The sequence below is a fragment of the Carlito syrichta genome, unplaced genomic scaffold (assembly GCF_000164805.1).
Source record: "Carlito syrichta isolate Samal-C Ts95f unplaced genomic scaffold, Tarsius_syrichta-2.0.1 Scaffold301974, whole genome shotgun sequence".
Taxonomy (NCBI): domain Eukaryota; kingdom Metazoa; phylum Chordata; class Mammalia; order Primates; family Tarsiidae; genus Carlito; species Carlito syrichta.
Window position 1 is genome coordinate 198,405 of NW_007246070.1, and position 17,215 is coordinate 215,619.

Consider the following 17,215-nt stretch of genomic DNA (forward strand, 5'->3'; position numbering starts at 1 on the left):
GGCTGAGGCGGAAGGATCGCTGGAGCCCAGAAGGTCGAGACTGCAGTGGACGGGAGCAGCCACTGCACTCCAGTCTGGGTGACAGAGTGAGACTCCAACTCAAAAAAAAAATAAATAAATAATAAAAATTATGACCACAATGGATGTTGGTTGTCTTTTGATTTGAAGATAATTGCATTTTTCATTTCCCTGAGTCAGTTTAATGTAGCCGGAAGAGTGTTGTGTTAAAATCAGAAACCTGGGGTTAGGTCTTACCTCAGTCATGAACTGTTTATCTGATCTGGAAAACTCAGTGATTGTTAAGTATTGGTTTATATTCTGAGGAATAAAAGGTAAATGAAAATATGTTTGACAAATGATTTTAAAGTTCTCCTTTTGGTTCTAATGCACTATCAACTAATTAATACCAAAACCTCTTGACTTTCTGAGCTCAATCTAAGATTATGTCCCGTAGATCAATAGTTCTCAACTTGACTACACATTCTAATCTTCAAGGGAGCTCTAGAAAAATTCCAATTTCCAGGCCACAATCCACACCAATTGAATCAGAATCTTTTGAGGAGGTATCCAGATATCAGATTTTAAAACTCCGTAGGTGGCTACAGTGTACAGCCAAATTTGAGAACTACTACTTTGGCTATAAGGCAGGGAGAAATGAAAATAATTATATTAATATTGTTCACTATGAGTGCAAGAATTGCATCGATAGTCTTCCCTCCTCTCTCTCTAGGCCCTAGCAAAGTGTCCAACACATAGTAGGCACTCAGTAAACAGTTATTATTTTTAGCACATTTGGCCAATCCCTAAAAGAAATTGTGCTTATCAAATCTGGTATCTATTCTGAACATTTTCATTTTGATCTCATTCACTGAATAAGAGCTCAATTATCTTCTTTGCCTGTGTGAACATCAAAGGAAAATGAAATAATAGGTAATCCTATAGAAGTGGTGCAATTCACCTATTCTTGGTATGAAATTAAATAAAACATCTATTACATTCTCTAGAGAAGGGGCCCTTGGTAATCTAAAGATGTGTTTCCTAAATGGCTCTACACATCTAGGTGAAAATAAATAGAAAGAAACATCTCTGAGTATCTAGATGTGTTACCCACTCAGCAGATATTTATAAAGTATGTATGTACTGTATAGGCTATGGTAGAATTTCTCAACCAGGGTTCTATGCTAGACTTGAACTCTAATTCTCTGGGCATCTTTACATGCAATTAATTAACTTTCTTCCTTTGCATACAGAATATTATTTGTTATATATAATATTTGGGAGAATTGAGAAAATAGTCGCTCAAATCATATTTTTGTGCTCTGTGGTTCAGACAACAAAGCCCCGTTTTAAAAAGCTGCAAGTCGAGAGGATAAAATGACAAACAAAACAGTACTTATCTTCAAGAACAGTACTGTCCAATATAACTTTATTGATGATGGAAGTGTTCCATATCTGTGCCATTCAATAGAGTGGCCACTAGTTGCACGTGACCACTGAGCACTTGAGATGTGAGCAATCCAACTGAGGAACTAAATTTTTAATTTTATTTAATATAATTAATTTAAATTAAAATAGCCACATATGAGCCGGGCTCGGTGGCTCAGCCTGTAATTCCGCGCCTTTGGGAGGCTGAGGTGAGTGGATTGCCTGAGCCCGTGGGTTCGAGACCCACCTGGGCAGTGAGACCTCATCTCTACAATAAATCAAAAAATCAGCCGGGCGTGGTAGTGCATGCCTGTAATTCTGGCTTCTCCCAAGGCTGAGGCGGAAGGATCGCCGGAACCCAGCAGGCGAGGCTGTGGTGGCCGGGAGCGGCCACTGCACTCCAGTCTGGGCGACCGAGTGAGACTCCAACTCAAAAAAAAAAAAAAAATAGCCACATATGGTGAATGGCTACCTGTCAAACAGTTAAGCTAGAATACCATATTCAAATAGAGGAGATGGGCACACAGATCATAACAGTACTAGTGATTACGTGCTAATAAGAGGTAAGCACAAACGCCATGAAAGTATGTAGGTGGGGAAATTAGTCTTAAGGATGGTGAATGGTTGGGGTGAAAACTTTCAAGAGGAAATGGGTTCTAGGACAGGATGTAAAGGATACATTGTAGAGTTTGGGAAGAGTGGGAAAAGAGTACCAGGCAGAAGGTTAGGTATATGAGAAAGCCCAGAAGATAAAGAGAACATTTAGAAAAGACAGATGGAAGACTGGAGCCTAGATTAACAGGGGAAGTGGGGAGGAGCTTGATGAATCCAGAGAGGACTGTTGAACCCAGGAACAGGACATGAGCTGTAGGTGCCCTGATATCCCACGGGCAATGAGAAGCCAGAGAAGAGTTTGAAACTATGGAATGATATGATTATATCTATGGTTTAAAGGGAGTTCCCTGGCTGTCCCTAGGCAGTGTGGAGGAGAAAAGTGAAAGCATGATGTAGTTGTCCAGTGAAAAATGAGGTTTGCTTTTACTACAGTAGCACAGAAGATGGAAAGAAGTAGACATATTTGAATAACAGAATGAAGGAAAAATCAAAAGACTACCAGAGTCACTGGCCATGGCAGGGGGAAAGGGAAGAGACATGGACCACACCTTGGCTTCCAACTTGAGCAGATGACAGTATCATCTGTTTAAAGGTAACATGGGATCCTTTAGAAATTGTCTCTAAATTTACATTTTCCTATCACATTGGATTATTTGTTCCTCATGGATCCAGAAACTAGCTTTGATACATACTAGTGAAAACAAACAAACTATACGAGCATGCTTTTCCAAGAAATCAACACAAGTTCACAGTTGATGCAACATTACTTTTATTGGGGGCTGGGGACATATGACAAAGTCTCATAAAATGTCAACAAAGTCACACCTTGTGTTTGGCTGCTCTTTTAAAAACCCTGTTTATTTATGAATTTACTTAATGAGAACCGTGTGAGATATGGGCAACAATAATCATTTTGAAAATAGAGTGACCAGAGCCATGAGGAGATCTAAGTCTGACAATGTCAGATATCTATGTGGAAATTTACAATCAAATATTCAGATACTTTCAAACATTTAGATGTTTGTCCATAAATAGACCCAACTTAACTGACTCCTTTGAGACAGAATTGCATCTTGAACCTCCATTACCCATCTGACCACATATGAATCATTATTAAATGTCAGTTGAATGCAAAGGGATGTTAAAAATAATGAGATTTTCTCAGTTCTAGCTTTATATGGCCAAAATATTTTGGAGCTAGTTACATGGATAAGTGGGGATTATAATAGCACATGACTTAATAGTTTTAAAAACATAAGTACTATGGAGACAGTCATGTAAACATTCATGCAAAAGCAATTACAAATATATACCATGCATAAAGTTGATTAAGAAGAACTAAGAATCCAAATAACTTAAGAATATCATAGAAGATACTGTACTCATAAAATTTTGGACATTATGTGTTCTTTGGGGATGGACCATTGGCAATTTTTGGACTTAAAGTTATTAGTTCATATCTAGCTTTTTTTTTTTTTTTTTTTTACATTGAGATAGGAAACAAAAAAAGTGCAGAACTAAAGCAATTCAGTAGGCATAATGCTCCCTGATTACTACCTGGAAAACCTGTCTCCATTTATCAAATTCAAGTTCATGCTTCATTTAGGAAGGGTAATGTAGTTCAACAATCTACTGAGAGATGACTAGAGCACCTAGTTTCTGGTCCTTGCTCTGACACACTCCAAAATGTAATCGTCTGTAAGTTACTCTAAGATTATGGGCTATAGATTTATTTCATCTGTAACAAAGGACATTGCAACAGGTGATATAAGCCGCCACCTTTTTTTATTCTCAAGAATTTGAGGCTTTGTGCAGACCAAAACAAACAATCTAATCAGTTTTGCAAACAAAAAAATTGCCTAAAATGCTGATAAGCTCTATTTCCTACTTACATAATTCAACAAGAAAAGTGAAAAAGTTTAGGTGATTATTAAATGAAATAGCTATTTGTTTATCATAGAAATATAACAAAAAAGTATTTTAAAAAGTGATAATAATTGTGACATTGATTATGATATCATGACTTTGCATGAGCTTTACGGTCTCAATTCTGAAAATGAACCCTTTTTATGGTACTTGGACAAGTTCCTTAAACCTCAGTTTTCTTGCCTGTTAAATGGGGATAATAATATCTATTCTGCATGGTTACTGTGAGTTGTATGTGAGTTAATATGTAAAGTGTTCAACATACATTGAGAACTCGGTATAACAATTATTATTAGTTTAACAGAAAAAAACACAGTTCTCCATGTTATCACCAGCCACCCTCATTTGTTTAATTGCAAGAAAATATGATAATAATTTTTGTCAACACTGAGCGGGGAAGAGGAGAGGTATGTGTACGTGCAAAATCTTTCCCAGATACATAGAGAGAACTGCTGAATGTCTGGGGTGAGGTCAACTGACATGCAGATTCATTTCCTCCTCCATGGCTTTGCTCAAAATGTTATATCCACCTAAAGAACTCAGTTTTCTCCTCTCTTTCCTTTTATCTAATCTTTGACGCCCTTCAACATTCATCTAATACTTTCCTCTTTTAGAAACTTTCATCCCCAAACAAGCCAGTTATGCCCACCTTATGGCAAACACTCTGTGTTCATCTTCTGCTTTGTTTTGTTTTTTGTTTCTATCCTCTGCTGACGCTGTTACTTATCTTTTCAAAAGTTTCTGTAACTTTGTCTAACTAGACCCGAAGCTCTTTAGAAGCAGTGACCTAATCTCACATAAACTAGCTTGCTTTGTAATAATAATGTGGATTGGTGAGTGTCAAATGGAACAATGTGGCATTTCTATGCTGCAGAATAAGTTTCTACCACTATTTTATCTTTTGAATTGCCTCTGACTACTTTGTTATTTCAAGAATACTCTTTACTTTCTAGGTCATTCTTAAGATCAAACCCTATGTATGGCTAAAAATCATTCTTCTTATAGCATTATTTTTTTTAATAACATATTTGCGCAATTTTGGATTTTAAAACTAGTGTATTAATAAGTATATCCATATTAAGAAAAAAACATGATTGTCACATGAATTTAAATACAAACAGAGGAATACACACGAGGAAGGGAAAATCTTGACTCAGAAATCTAGATGAGTTTTTCTGTTTCTTGAAAAGATTGCCTTTTGTGCTGAGAGTTTTAGTGGCTGAAACTGCAACATTTGGGTGTGTTGTTAGCAGGAGAGGTGTCTTCAGGTGATCATTTTCTTTGTTTCAACTTCATAGTTGGCTTGAGAGTCCATCAATCTAGCAGTCTCTGCAGTCTTTGTCCTTTCACTGGGGAGACATTCCTGAGGAAAGGGACTATAGGACCAGCTGAAAGGAACATCAACACAACTAAAAAAATAACAGAACATGTCACAGAAAGTTATCACATCGACTGTTCAATAAAAGTAAATAAATGTAATAATACTTTGGGGGCCATACTATTTCTAACTACAAGTGAAATGCTGCATCACTAGAAAAATGTAGCTTTTTTTCATTGCTCACCTTGTTCAAGGGTCAGTCAAGCAATGGCATTGCCTGAGTGCGTGAGAGACACCACTCTAATTGCTCTGGGAGAACATGCAATGTAAGAAAAGCTTCAGGTTTATCCAACAGGGAATTTACTGAAATAGGACACATAAGGAAAGAACAAAAGAACACAGGACATTGAGGACACATTCAAATAAATTCAAGGACTAAAGGCAAAGTAAAATTGTTATGGGTCCACAATTGTTTAGCACTGCAGGAGTGAATGAAGTCACTAGAATTATTAGGTTTTAATTGTCAATTCCTTGCATTTGTTGTTTTTCCAGTGCCTGGCACAGAACATGGTACTCACAGAAAGAAGAAAAGAAAGGAAGAAAGAAAGGGGGGATGGGCAGGAGGGAAGGAAGGAGGGAAAGGAGGGGCAAAATGGGAAAAGACAAAGAAGAGGGAGGGAGGAGAGAAAGAAAATGGCTTCTGAAGTGTACAAGAAGTGGAGAGACAGAGTGATCAGAAAGGAAAATAGAATATGAGCATATTCAAAGACTTGGAAGGCAGGGAAAGCAGAATTATTTAATTCAGGAAAAGATTATACATTATAAGTGGTTTTAGAAAATGGGGTGGGGCAATTTCCAGGTGACTTTGAACACTGTTAAGATTTAATTTGGGAAGTGTGATGTGTTCATGTAACTATTGCAGGCTTCTGAGGGGAATAGTAACATGATTCAAATGAATCAAATGGAAAGAAAAATGTGAAACTCAAAGAAGTCGATCCAATGGAAAAAAAAAACAAACCACACTGCAAGAAATTAAAGAAAGGCAAGGCTAAAGAATATAGTCTTAAAATAAAAAGGCAGGTGCTTGTCTGGGTTTCTTCTATGTTAATGTTAATTGAAAGAAATGGGCTTAGAACTCAGATCAAGAATTTGCTTCTCCCACTGTGTGGCTTTTTTCACTCTTCAGCTGTTCCTCTTTTCTGTCACTGACCCCTTCCTGAAAATGAACTCCTCAGTCTTTACAGTTTTAACATCAATACAAAATATGTTAGTAAATACAAAACATGAAAGTGGAATCAAATATAACTTTGAAGGGCAAATGTTGGAACAAATGAGCTTCGGATTCATGGATCCTGGAGTTGTTCCTATGCCTCCATACTTTAGAATAGCTTCGAAAATTCTTAAAGCTGTAAAAAATTTAGAGCCCAACTAATCCAACCTACTTATTTTAACAATAAGGATATTTGAGAAGAGTTATATTAATGGTTCTGTTTTTTATCTTACAAAAATTGTTATGAATGAGATGGACTCTGCAAGTGGATTTTAATTTAATGAAAGGTTTTACTGTCAGCTTCTTCGTTATGTTCACACAATGATGATGTATAATGAGTTAGACACACCAAAGGGGGTATATCATGATATTTCATAGCTTTCTGCCCTATTTTGGATATATAAGATGATTATGGTTCTCTAGATGGCAGGTATAAATTTTTTTCTAAAGCATGTTAAAATAATTAAATGTCAATAGACATTTTTCTGTTCTAATCAAATATGCAATAACTGATATGAGATAAGTAATTAAATACACATCTTAAAGATTTTAGAATTTATTTTCTGAACATTGACAGGGAGGATGGATGCTCAGCTTTTGGTACACATTTGTAAGACTCATTTTAAATAAACTAAAATGTTATTGTATTAAGGAAGAATGTTTCACACAATTTGTGAGTGACTCATTGGATACTTAATAATGGAAAGTCCTTGAATACATAAGCAGGTGAAAAGTAAATCAATGTACTGATTTGGTGTGTCATATAGATATAGCCCATGCAAAGTGTCTCTTTTATAGTAGGATCTCCATTATTAAAATAAATTTTGAGAAATATTATAAATCCACGAGTGACCATATTCTATGCATCTATTACATGTCAAATGTTTTACAAATCAGCTTTCTTTGGGCTCAATGCCCAAAGAAAGTAATATCTTATATCATCTCAACATAAGCCTCCCTTAGAAGCCTTTTTCTGTCTTCCAGGTACATAAGCATAAAACGGGATCCTCGTATTGCCTTGCTCAGGATCCCCCTGTGATCTGATGGTAATGATTCTCCAAATTTGCATCAAGAGCCTCTTCATCTACTGAGGACATGGTAAGTGCCAAGTACCAGGCTGACCAACCAAGTCACTGTTGCTCTGCCTGAGTTATTCCTTAATAGCTAGATCTTTAGGGGCTAGCTTCTTTGAGGCGGGACTTTCCAGTGGGGCTGTAAGTCAAGACACCAAAAGGGAAGTTGATGTTAGTATATAAATGACCTAAAGCAGAGTTTCAGTATCATCATGTGCCATGCAAAATGAAGAAAAATAAAATTAAAAAGTTGTTTATTACAGTTATTGTTTTGATTACTTTGATTAAATTAAAATTATTCTCTCTGCCTAAGGCCATTTCCCTGGCATGCTATCTTATTATTCCAACAAAGGAAATTAATTTCTTATGAATAAGATTTACTATTCTAATATTTTCCATTACTTCAAGTTGTCCAAAGTCAGGATAAAGAATAAATCAATAAAAAGCAGCAAATATTTTATAAATAATGCAAGTGTCCACAATGATAACCCTTTTAGATATAATCAATTTCCAACATCTAAGTCATATACATTCCTTCTTGCATAAGAACACAGACTGTAGAGTCTTTGTATTCCTAGGTTAATTAACAAAGAATTTTTAAAAATAAACTGACTTTAAAAACATTCTATTCAGGAGCTATTTCAAACTATTAAAAATGCCCAAGGGAAAAAAAAAAACCTCAAGTAGGCAACATGTAAAGCAACACACAACTATATGCACATTAGTATAATTACACATTGCAAATTATATCGGATGCATCTAATATCTAATTTTTTGAAAGCTGATTCCATTTGAGACTTCAATAACAGCATCAACATTTTGCAGGTGGCTCCTTCTGTATAGTATCCAAAGGGAATTATTCCTCTAATGTGCTTACAACCCTCAAGTAAAAGCTGAAGCTCTCTCTTAAAGGACCAATGAACAATGGACACTGGGAATATTACCTTGATAAAGGAAGGAAGGAGGGTTCCACCATATATAATATTCAGCATGGTTATTTATTCTGTTCCTTCAGTGCACGTGATACTTATCTGCTTCAAGCAATAAGAAATAAACCTAAACATGACACTTATTAGACAATGTGGAGGAGACTACATTTATATTTGGATGCAGTGATATGAAGAAGTTAGGGGTTGGTGATTTTCTAGATAAACTGATAAAAGAGAAATGTGCAATAGGATGGCAGGTTATATCTTTGATTGGAAACAGAAAGCCCTACGTTAAATTCAGCTCTTCTAAAATATATGATTAATTTGTCCTAAAGAGAATGCCAGATCAAAGATAGGCTTTGAGGAATAGACTTTTGTCCTTATCCTTCTTTATGAATCAATCAATCATCAAATAACCAAAATCTATTTGTGATCTTGGAGAAGGAAGCATATTATTCAAGGTGATTGGATCCATTTTCTTGATTCCTTCTTAAAGATCTTTCTGCTAATTTTTCAGGGTGACTACTGAATTATTTAATTATCTGCACTTTTGTGCAATGAAATATGTTGTCATATCGCATGCTTTATCATGCTGTTGCAGCTCACACTTAATGATGCCTCTATAGTTAGCAGTTTCCTTTGTTCTGCTCAGTAAGTGGTTTTAGAAAGGGGGTGGGCCAGGAAGGAGGAGCCTTGGGGTTTGTAAAATAAAATCATACATTCCTGGTGCAGACGCAAAACTTTATGCATTTACATGAATTTCTTCTTAGAAATTAAGTTGCAATTCCATTTGGAATAAGCTAAGAGGCACAAGTCGATGACATCGAATGCAGCCGCAACAATATACCTTGAAGATCTCTCTAGTGCATTTCCACTGCAGTGCAATGGTAAAACGACGATTTAATTTTTTTTTCTAATCAGCAAGGAATGTCTTTAACAAGGAAGAAGTAAATTATGATAATTACTCTGAATGGTCGGATCCTTGAGCATTACTAATTAGCATTTATTGCCTGGATTATAGAACAATACATGTGAAACCGAACTGCGATTGCTCTTTTACGTTGAAGACTTGAAAAGGCAATGGAGCAAAAAGGCAGCATCATCAGTAGTTTAGTCAGTAGTTTATAACTCCTTGATCGCATACAGAATCCCTCACTTTAGAAACACAAAAATATGGTCCCCAGTATTTATGGCCCACTCATTTTTTGTGTTAGTCACATATTTACATAAGATATCATAGACATGGTAGACTAATAAAAAAAGAAACATTTTAGTTACAATGTCATTTCGGGATAATTTTATCAGTTGTGAGAGTTTAACAAGAAAGAACATAAAATTCGTTGTTTCATAGAAGTATGAAATTTTTCTAGAGAAATTTTGACTTAAAATGGAACAAAGAACTCAGTTCTTAATGAATAAAATTTTACATTCACTTTCCCATTTTCTCTTAGAAGGTCTACATTGAAAATAACTGAGAAAAAGCATTGGTTTCTGGTTTAAGAGATTTTTCATTGGGAATTTTCAATAAAATAGATTCTGAAATTAGAAAAAAAAATGAGACATTAATCAACAGACCAACACCAGTTATGTAAATAAGCGCCACACGTATAATTTGGCAACTGAAATTCTTGAACAGCCCGGCAGGTAGAAGGAGAGAAAAAGAAAAAAATTAACCATGAATCATTCTCACTGCGGTCTCACCGTTTCTCTCCATACCCCATTATAGCGAATGAAGAGAAGAGAACACCTTAAAATATAAAACCAGTACTAAATACAGATGCTAGTCTTCCTAATACCTTCCACGGATTCCCCGCTCTGGTTTGTTTTTTTTTTTTTTTTTTTTTTTTTTTTTTTAGTTTGAAAGAATAAGTTTGACTAAATCTGTGAGAAGATTAAACAGGCTGGTGATAAAAATTAATTCTGCTGAATGAGCAAATGCATTTGGATTGCAGAGATGCAAATAAGAGCATACTTTTCCTTTGACATACCAGGCGGATTAGTTTAGAATGTTAAATTTGATTTTATTATAATATATTAGCAGTGTTTTAATTAATAGCAATCAAACATTTTCCTTCCCTGGGGCTTGATGTGTTCCTAACACTTTCTAAATCATCTGTCCTTTTTTCCACCAAAAAACCCCCTACCAAATTACCAAAACCTTTTGTTACATTCTTCAAAATTTTACTGTATTCAACAGAAAACCGTGAGCTGCTTACCTAAAGGTGTCTTTCCCATAAAATTTGTCCCCAGGTGCTAGATTTAAAATAAATATCGTTCACTAGTACACCTAATTTTTTAAAAAAGGTAAAATTAGGGACTTGAAAATAAACATCTTCTGTATTTTTCTTTATGTGAAAAATGCTGCAAAAGGAGTCTTGGCTGGTTTGTATTACTTGGCTTTATTCTTACTGGAGCTTCCTAGAGCTGTTAAATTTCCAGCTGCATTGGTTTTGAGCTGGCATTTCTTTGGAAACAGAGGCAAAAAAAAAAGTATTTAAAAAAAAAGGAGGTGGGGGAGAATCTAGTTAAAAATACCGTGAACCAGTATGCCCTGTGAGCTGAATTGTAACTGTGTGTTCCAAGGAGGTGCTGCATTGCATTTCACTCATTATCGCCTCCTTTTCTCTCAAGCTTCCTGTCCTTCTGTGTCCGAAAGCTCCAGTTCACTTCTTTCTCTTTTCTTCCTGCAATGCACCCCCACCCCAATTCCCCGCCTTATTTTTTTTTTTTTTATCTGCCAAGCTGGATTTGCACTTTTAAAGATCAGTATCAATAATGCCCTGCTTGTTTCGGTTGCACTCTCCCTTTAAAAGACAGCCCCCTCTAATTGATGCGTCTGGGCTAGTCTAGACTGGTAGTGATTGAACCAACCACCAATTATGTTATTCATTTCACTGAACTTCACTGATGGGCTCCGTGAGGAAGAAGGGGTGTTGAGAAACCTGCTATTGCACTGAAGCAGTTGCCTGCTGAAATATAAAATCTTGTGTGTCGTTATGTACTCCTAAATGCCTGGGTGATCAATTGTATGATAGCAACCTCAGAACATGAACAATCCACTTGAAAACATGTAAAAAACCGAGTGTGCCTCGTAATACAAACTAAAACACTTGTATTAAATTACTACTGTTACCATTTTAAAATCACAGAATTATATCTAGCGTGTTTTTATTGATCCATTTTCATAAACTGCAGATATATTTATATTTCAAAAAGCACCAAATATTTTTCAAATATTTGATATGAATCATATGGTAATATAGATCCATAAGTTAAATAGATGACTTGCCATAATTCCCAAATACCTATGCACACACATCTGCTAAGATGGGGGAAAATCATTAATCCATTGTATATTGACTAAAGATGACTCGAAAATCAAATAACTCTTTTCTCTGAAGCACATTCAGACTATCAGAGGCTGGAAAGTAACCTTTAAATATTACAACTACACAAGAGGCTTCAACAAAAGACCTGGTGCAATTGTTGCACAGTTCATGTTCTCAATTCAGTTTTCTGATTCAAAATGGTTTCTGACTGCAATTTGGAATCAATGACTAAAATTGCAATAAACACTTAAAAAAAACCAGGCAAAGAACAATTTCCTTAACCTTCAACTACAAGGTAAAAAATGAGGCTACAACCAATATAAAGTGTTTAGAAGAAGAAAGCATGTGAATTGGGGTTGATTTAGGTATTTCCCCAAAACAGAAGAGAAACATTGGCCCAAGAATACTAAAATTGTTTAAATAAAATTATATGCTGGAATTTTTCACAACAAAGGAAAGGTAAGTTACTGCTTCTCTTCCCCAACTATAAGACAGACCTAAATCATTGAAATTATTCTGTTACAAAAAGTTACAGCTGCAGAAAACTACAAACTAGGTAATGATAATGATTATCTTAAGAAAGAATAATTTTAAATGCACAGTTGGTTGTTATAAAAAACTTTTTTGGATTAAATTTAAATTGTGATAAAATTTTCTCAGTTTTTAAATAAAGAATAGTAGGCACTGATTAAGCCTAAAGAATATAAGAACTGTATGTGTGTTGCTGTTTCTTTCATTTTACATATTTAGAAAATAAATTTCCAACCCTTACTACTTTAAATGCACCGAGAATAACATTTTTAAAAAGATACAAAGCAAGGGGGCGATATCCTTCCTTTTATTTTATTTTTAAAAACCATGCAAGGTAATACAAATTTAATCTTCATTAATACCCCAAATTCCACCCTTTGTGTGGAGTAGTAAGAGTAAAAATTTTAACCTATTAATATTTTAGCCCAAATGATTGGTTTCCCCTTATCTATGCCTGCGTATTCACTGACTAGCCACATATGATACACATGCATGGACGCTGAATAGATAATATATTCACATGCCCATTTTAATTGGGCACAATTTTAAGATTAACTGTTGAGTTTAAAAGTTGGAGGCATGGGGCATGCTGGGACTTCAGCTGAGATGTTCTGAGGTCAAGCACCAGGTACTGAGCTGTTCTTGTTACGCTCGGATACTACTGCGTGTTGCTCTCAAGGAATAAACCATGCAGATGAGTTCCATAAGCCTCAGGCATCAATAACATACATACATAGACATAGCAGCCAACACGCTATTATAACAGAATATATACCTAATTTACCAGAAATCCAGGAGCTGCCACTCTCTGGTCACCTGATCCCATCTAACAATGAAAACCTCAGAGGTATACTCAATCACTTCAGACAAACTTTCTTTTCTTTTGTTTTTGCTTTAAAGAATAAAGTTCCACCAAATGTCCAGGATGCAAAGGCACGACTCGCAGCTCCCAAGAGCCTAACCCGTGGATTTAAACGGTAAACATCACAAGTTAGGGTCTCAGGGACTGAGAGGAGCGCAACAAACATTTTCTTTCTTGAGACAAAGCAGAGCAAAACAAGAATGACAGGCAATTTCTGTTCGAGGTTCATGACCACAATGCAACAAACAGGTGGTATGCTATTTCCTCACCGAGCTTCCTTCCTTCACAAAATTTGGATTCCATTGAAATATAATATATACATACACGCACACAGCAGTGTCTGGGGGCGCACATACATACCTGAACATACAATCACCAGTATATCAGAGAAAACTCTTTCAAGCTTTGGGCAACATAGTTTACTAAAATGGAAAATAATATGGATAGATCCAGAAATGCTCTCTCTCTCTCTTTTTTTTAAACCATAGTCTACAGTAAGGATTTAGTGTCTCTTCGAGGCTCTAATTTACAACTAGTACAAATGACCGAAAAGAAAAGGAGGTATCTCTCTCCCCCAGGGCAAGCATGCCGCATGCAAAATCATAGAAATCAGGTTTGGGGAAGGAGAAGACCCAGAAGTAGGGTTTGGAGGCTGTGGAAGTATAAATAGGAACAGCGTTCTGAACTCACCCATTCGAAGCGGAGCGGGGCTGCCGCACAGCCTCCCGTGGCACCATCCCTAGCGAGGGGGGGAATGTGAGCTCGCAGTGCGCTAGGCTGGGCGAGGTGTTTCAATAGAGGACGGAGAACGGGGGCGGGGAGGGGAGGCGGGGGCAGGAAGCGATACACCAAATCTAGAGACTGTAACTCTGTAGTTTATGCTTTGACGAGAGAAAAAAAAGGCAGTCGGGTAGGAGTGGAGGGAGGGGCTGGGGCTGATCAAATTTGGAAAATATTCACTTAAAAATTAAAAAAGACAGAGAGAGAGAGAGAGAGAGAGAGAGAGAGAGAGAGAGAGAGAGAGAGAGAATGAGAAACTTCCCCAGAGCTGCTGTTTAAAAAAATTTTTCTTCCTTCTTTCTTTAGCGTGCACTTTGCCAGTCCTGCAAACCGGGCCCTCCTCTGCATCAGCTGCTTGGCTGAAGTCAAGGCCAAATCACCAAGAGCGAGCTCCAGGCTGTCATTCGGTAGACGCGAAGTGGGAAGGGGTGGGTGCGGGCTTGGGGGTAGGGGGGATACATTCCCCCCGCACCTCCCGCTGCGGATCCTTTGAAGCCTTGGGCCAATATTTCAGAGGAATCCGAAGCATAATTCCCCTCCATCTTCGCAGACAGCTTCTGGTTCTGTACCTGAGAGAGAGTCGCTTTCCCCCATCAAGACTGGAAGCTGAGCTTTCCTGCACCGCCTCCAAAAATGAAACGAAAGAGAGGGGAAGTGGACGGGAAGATGGCCTTTTTTTCAAAATTTTCTCCCCCACCCCCCCCTTTTTTTTTTCTTTCTTCTTTTATTCCAGGCCTGAGCAAGGTAGATGGCTGGCTAGTCAAAGAGAATGAAAAAAACAGCCACAGCAAAGAAGACACTGGAGAGGGCCTCAAGCACTTAGTAAAAACGCTCAATATTTTTAATATATTTCCATATGCAACTAAAAACAGCACTCCAGACTTTCCCCCTCCCCCCCCTTTTAAAAATAGAATCATGCTAGCAAGACAGCTAAATTATGTCTCTGTTCCCTCTATACAGGGTCTGTTTAGCACACCCCTCCCACCCCCACCTTCAAGACAACTTTTTTTTCCTCACCTCTGTAGGTTCTTCTAGGCTCAATCCAACGTTCAGTTCAGGGTCTCTCCTTTTCCTCTCCCTTCCCTTTTCCTTTTCCTCTCGGAAAAGCTAGTCCGTCATCATCACACCTAGCTTCGCTCTCCCTCTCTCAACCTCTCTCCCTTTTTCTCTTACTATTAAATAATAATAATAATAATGGCCCTTTCGACATAGCAGCATGAAGTGGCTGCCTTTGAGAAAGCACATTTAATCTTTACTGGCTCCCCTAGGCTTCAGTGAAGAAGGAGAAGGCAAGGGAAAAAAAGAGAGAGAGAGAGGAAAAAAAAGATTGTAAGGGAGGCTGCTGACGGACAGCAAGCATCAGGCACAAATCAGCGACAAGTTGGATTTTCCTAGACCACACTGCCCCCTTTCTTCTCGGCTCTCTCCCTAGGCTCCTGGAAAGCCCGAGTGTCTGGTTACAGGAGGCAACGGGTCTCCTTTTGCCAACCATGGTGCAGATTCCTTGCATGCCTGCTTAAATCTCTGGCAGAATAAGGAATCAATATCCCCCTCTAATCACCTTTAGCTCTTCGATGGCTTCCCCCCTTTTCTGAGAATCCACTTGGCTCTCTTCGCCACTCCCCCGCCCTGCCAAGCTCCCACATACAAAGCTTGCAGCCCTGTCATTTCTCACTTCCTTCCATATCTTGGAGACAAGCCTCTCTTCTAATATCCTCTCGCGCTTGCTCCCTCTCTCTGTTGTAGTGTGTCTCATCCCTGACTCGCAGCTCTGGATGCACTAAGGCATCTCCCTGACTACTAATGAGACCAAAAATACACCCGCAGGTCAGGGGGAAGGCCAGACATTGTATTATACAAATACAAAAAAATCCTCAGCCTGCTAGACGCAGAGATCAGGTATCACATTTTCTAAAAGGAAAAACAAGGGGGGAAAGAAGTGAAGGAGAGGACCACAGGGCAGTTCTCTGCCTAACTGTTTCGCATCCTAGGGGAATTGAAAACACACATGCATGTATGAGTGCAGGTGATGGATTTTGTGAATCCTGGCAGGTTTTCTTTATGGACAGAAAGTCAACAATGCCCAAACATTTCTTTGAAATCAGCATTTAGAAGGATAAAAGAGCAACGATTTGAATTTATATTTAAGATATGTAGACACTGTTCAGGCGTATGATGACTGCAATGCTAAAAATCTCTTTTTTTCCAACGGCTGGGTTTTGCTCGTTGACTATCTGCAATATGTACTAATTTACCACCTAGGCACCCTTGGATTTTGAAATGAACTCATCAGTCACTGATGCTCATCCCAACCCTTTGCTTTCGCTAAAGATATTTTCCATATTCCTGAAGCATTTTTCTCCTCAAAGGTCCGGCAGATACATATACACTTCATTGATCAGCCTAAAGTCCCTCGATAATGATAATATTTTATATGACAAAAAAAAAAGAGGCATGAGAAAAAAGAAAGACATCCTGAGATGACTAAGAGAGCATCTCGTATCATTTCTGTTGCCACCTGTCTTTAAGGCACTGCTATGCAATGATCCTTTAAAGCAGGTATCTCCCAAAAGTAGGGTCTCTACCTATCTACACATGCAGTGGGTATGTGACCATCTTAACCCAATTTCCCTGGCTAGAATCATGCAGACAACAGGCAGTGCTGTGTAAAATGTAATGCCAGGTTCTGTAAATTGCAAGGAAGGGGAGAAAGGTATCTGAGGATGCAGGTTTCCTCCAAGCCAATGTTTTTAAAAGGTGGCTTCTTTGTACTCAACTCAGACATACATCGTGCTTTGTCTCTGACTGTGAGACCTGCAGAAACACGGCTAGATGCCAAGGAAGAGGAGAAGAAAATGCGCAAATGCGAAGAAACACAGAGAGGAAAAAGGGAGAGGAAAGGCATGGAGAGGAGAGGAGAGGAGAGCAGGACAGATAGGGGCAAAAAGAGAATGACCTACACTCAGAGTGTTGAATTTTTTTAAATACTTTTTATTTCTCTTTGTCATTATTGGGAAAGAGAAAGAGATGGTTGCCAGAGGAGTTAGTGACTGGGTTAGGATCTTTTTCAGATTTGGCTAACAGGGTGTTTTCACTAGACTGACGGAGGAAAAAAGAAACATGCTAGAATAATTATAAAGGGTGGAGCTGGAAAAAA

The 17,215-nt window shown here is 37.7% G+C and overlaps 1 long non-coding RNA gene across 1 annotated transcript; it reads right to left on the reverse strand.

The window, feature by feature from the left end:
- Positions 1 to 2,785: 2,785 nt before the first annotated feature.
- Positions 2,786 to 15,806, reverse strand: LOC103258143. Its single transcript, XR_504158.2, has 3 exons — positions 15,076 to 15,806; positions 13,969 to 14,237; positions 2,786 to 5,375 (listed from the first exon to the last, which is right to left on the reverse strand). It is a non-coding gene; the product is annotated as an uncharacterized LOC103258143 (long non-coding RNA).
- Between the last annotated feature and the right edge of the window lie 1,409 nt (positions 15,807 to 17,215).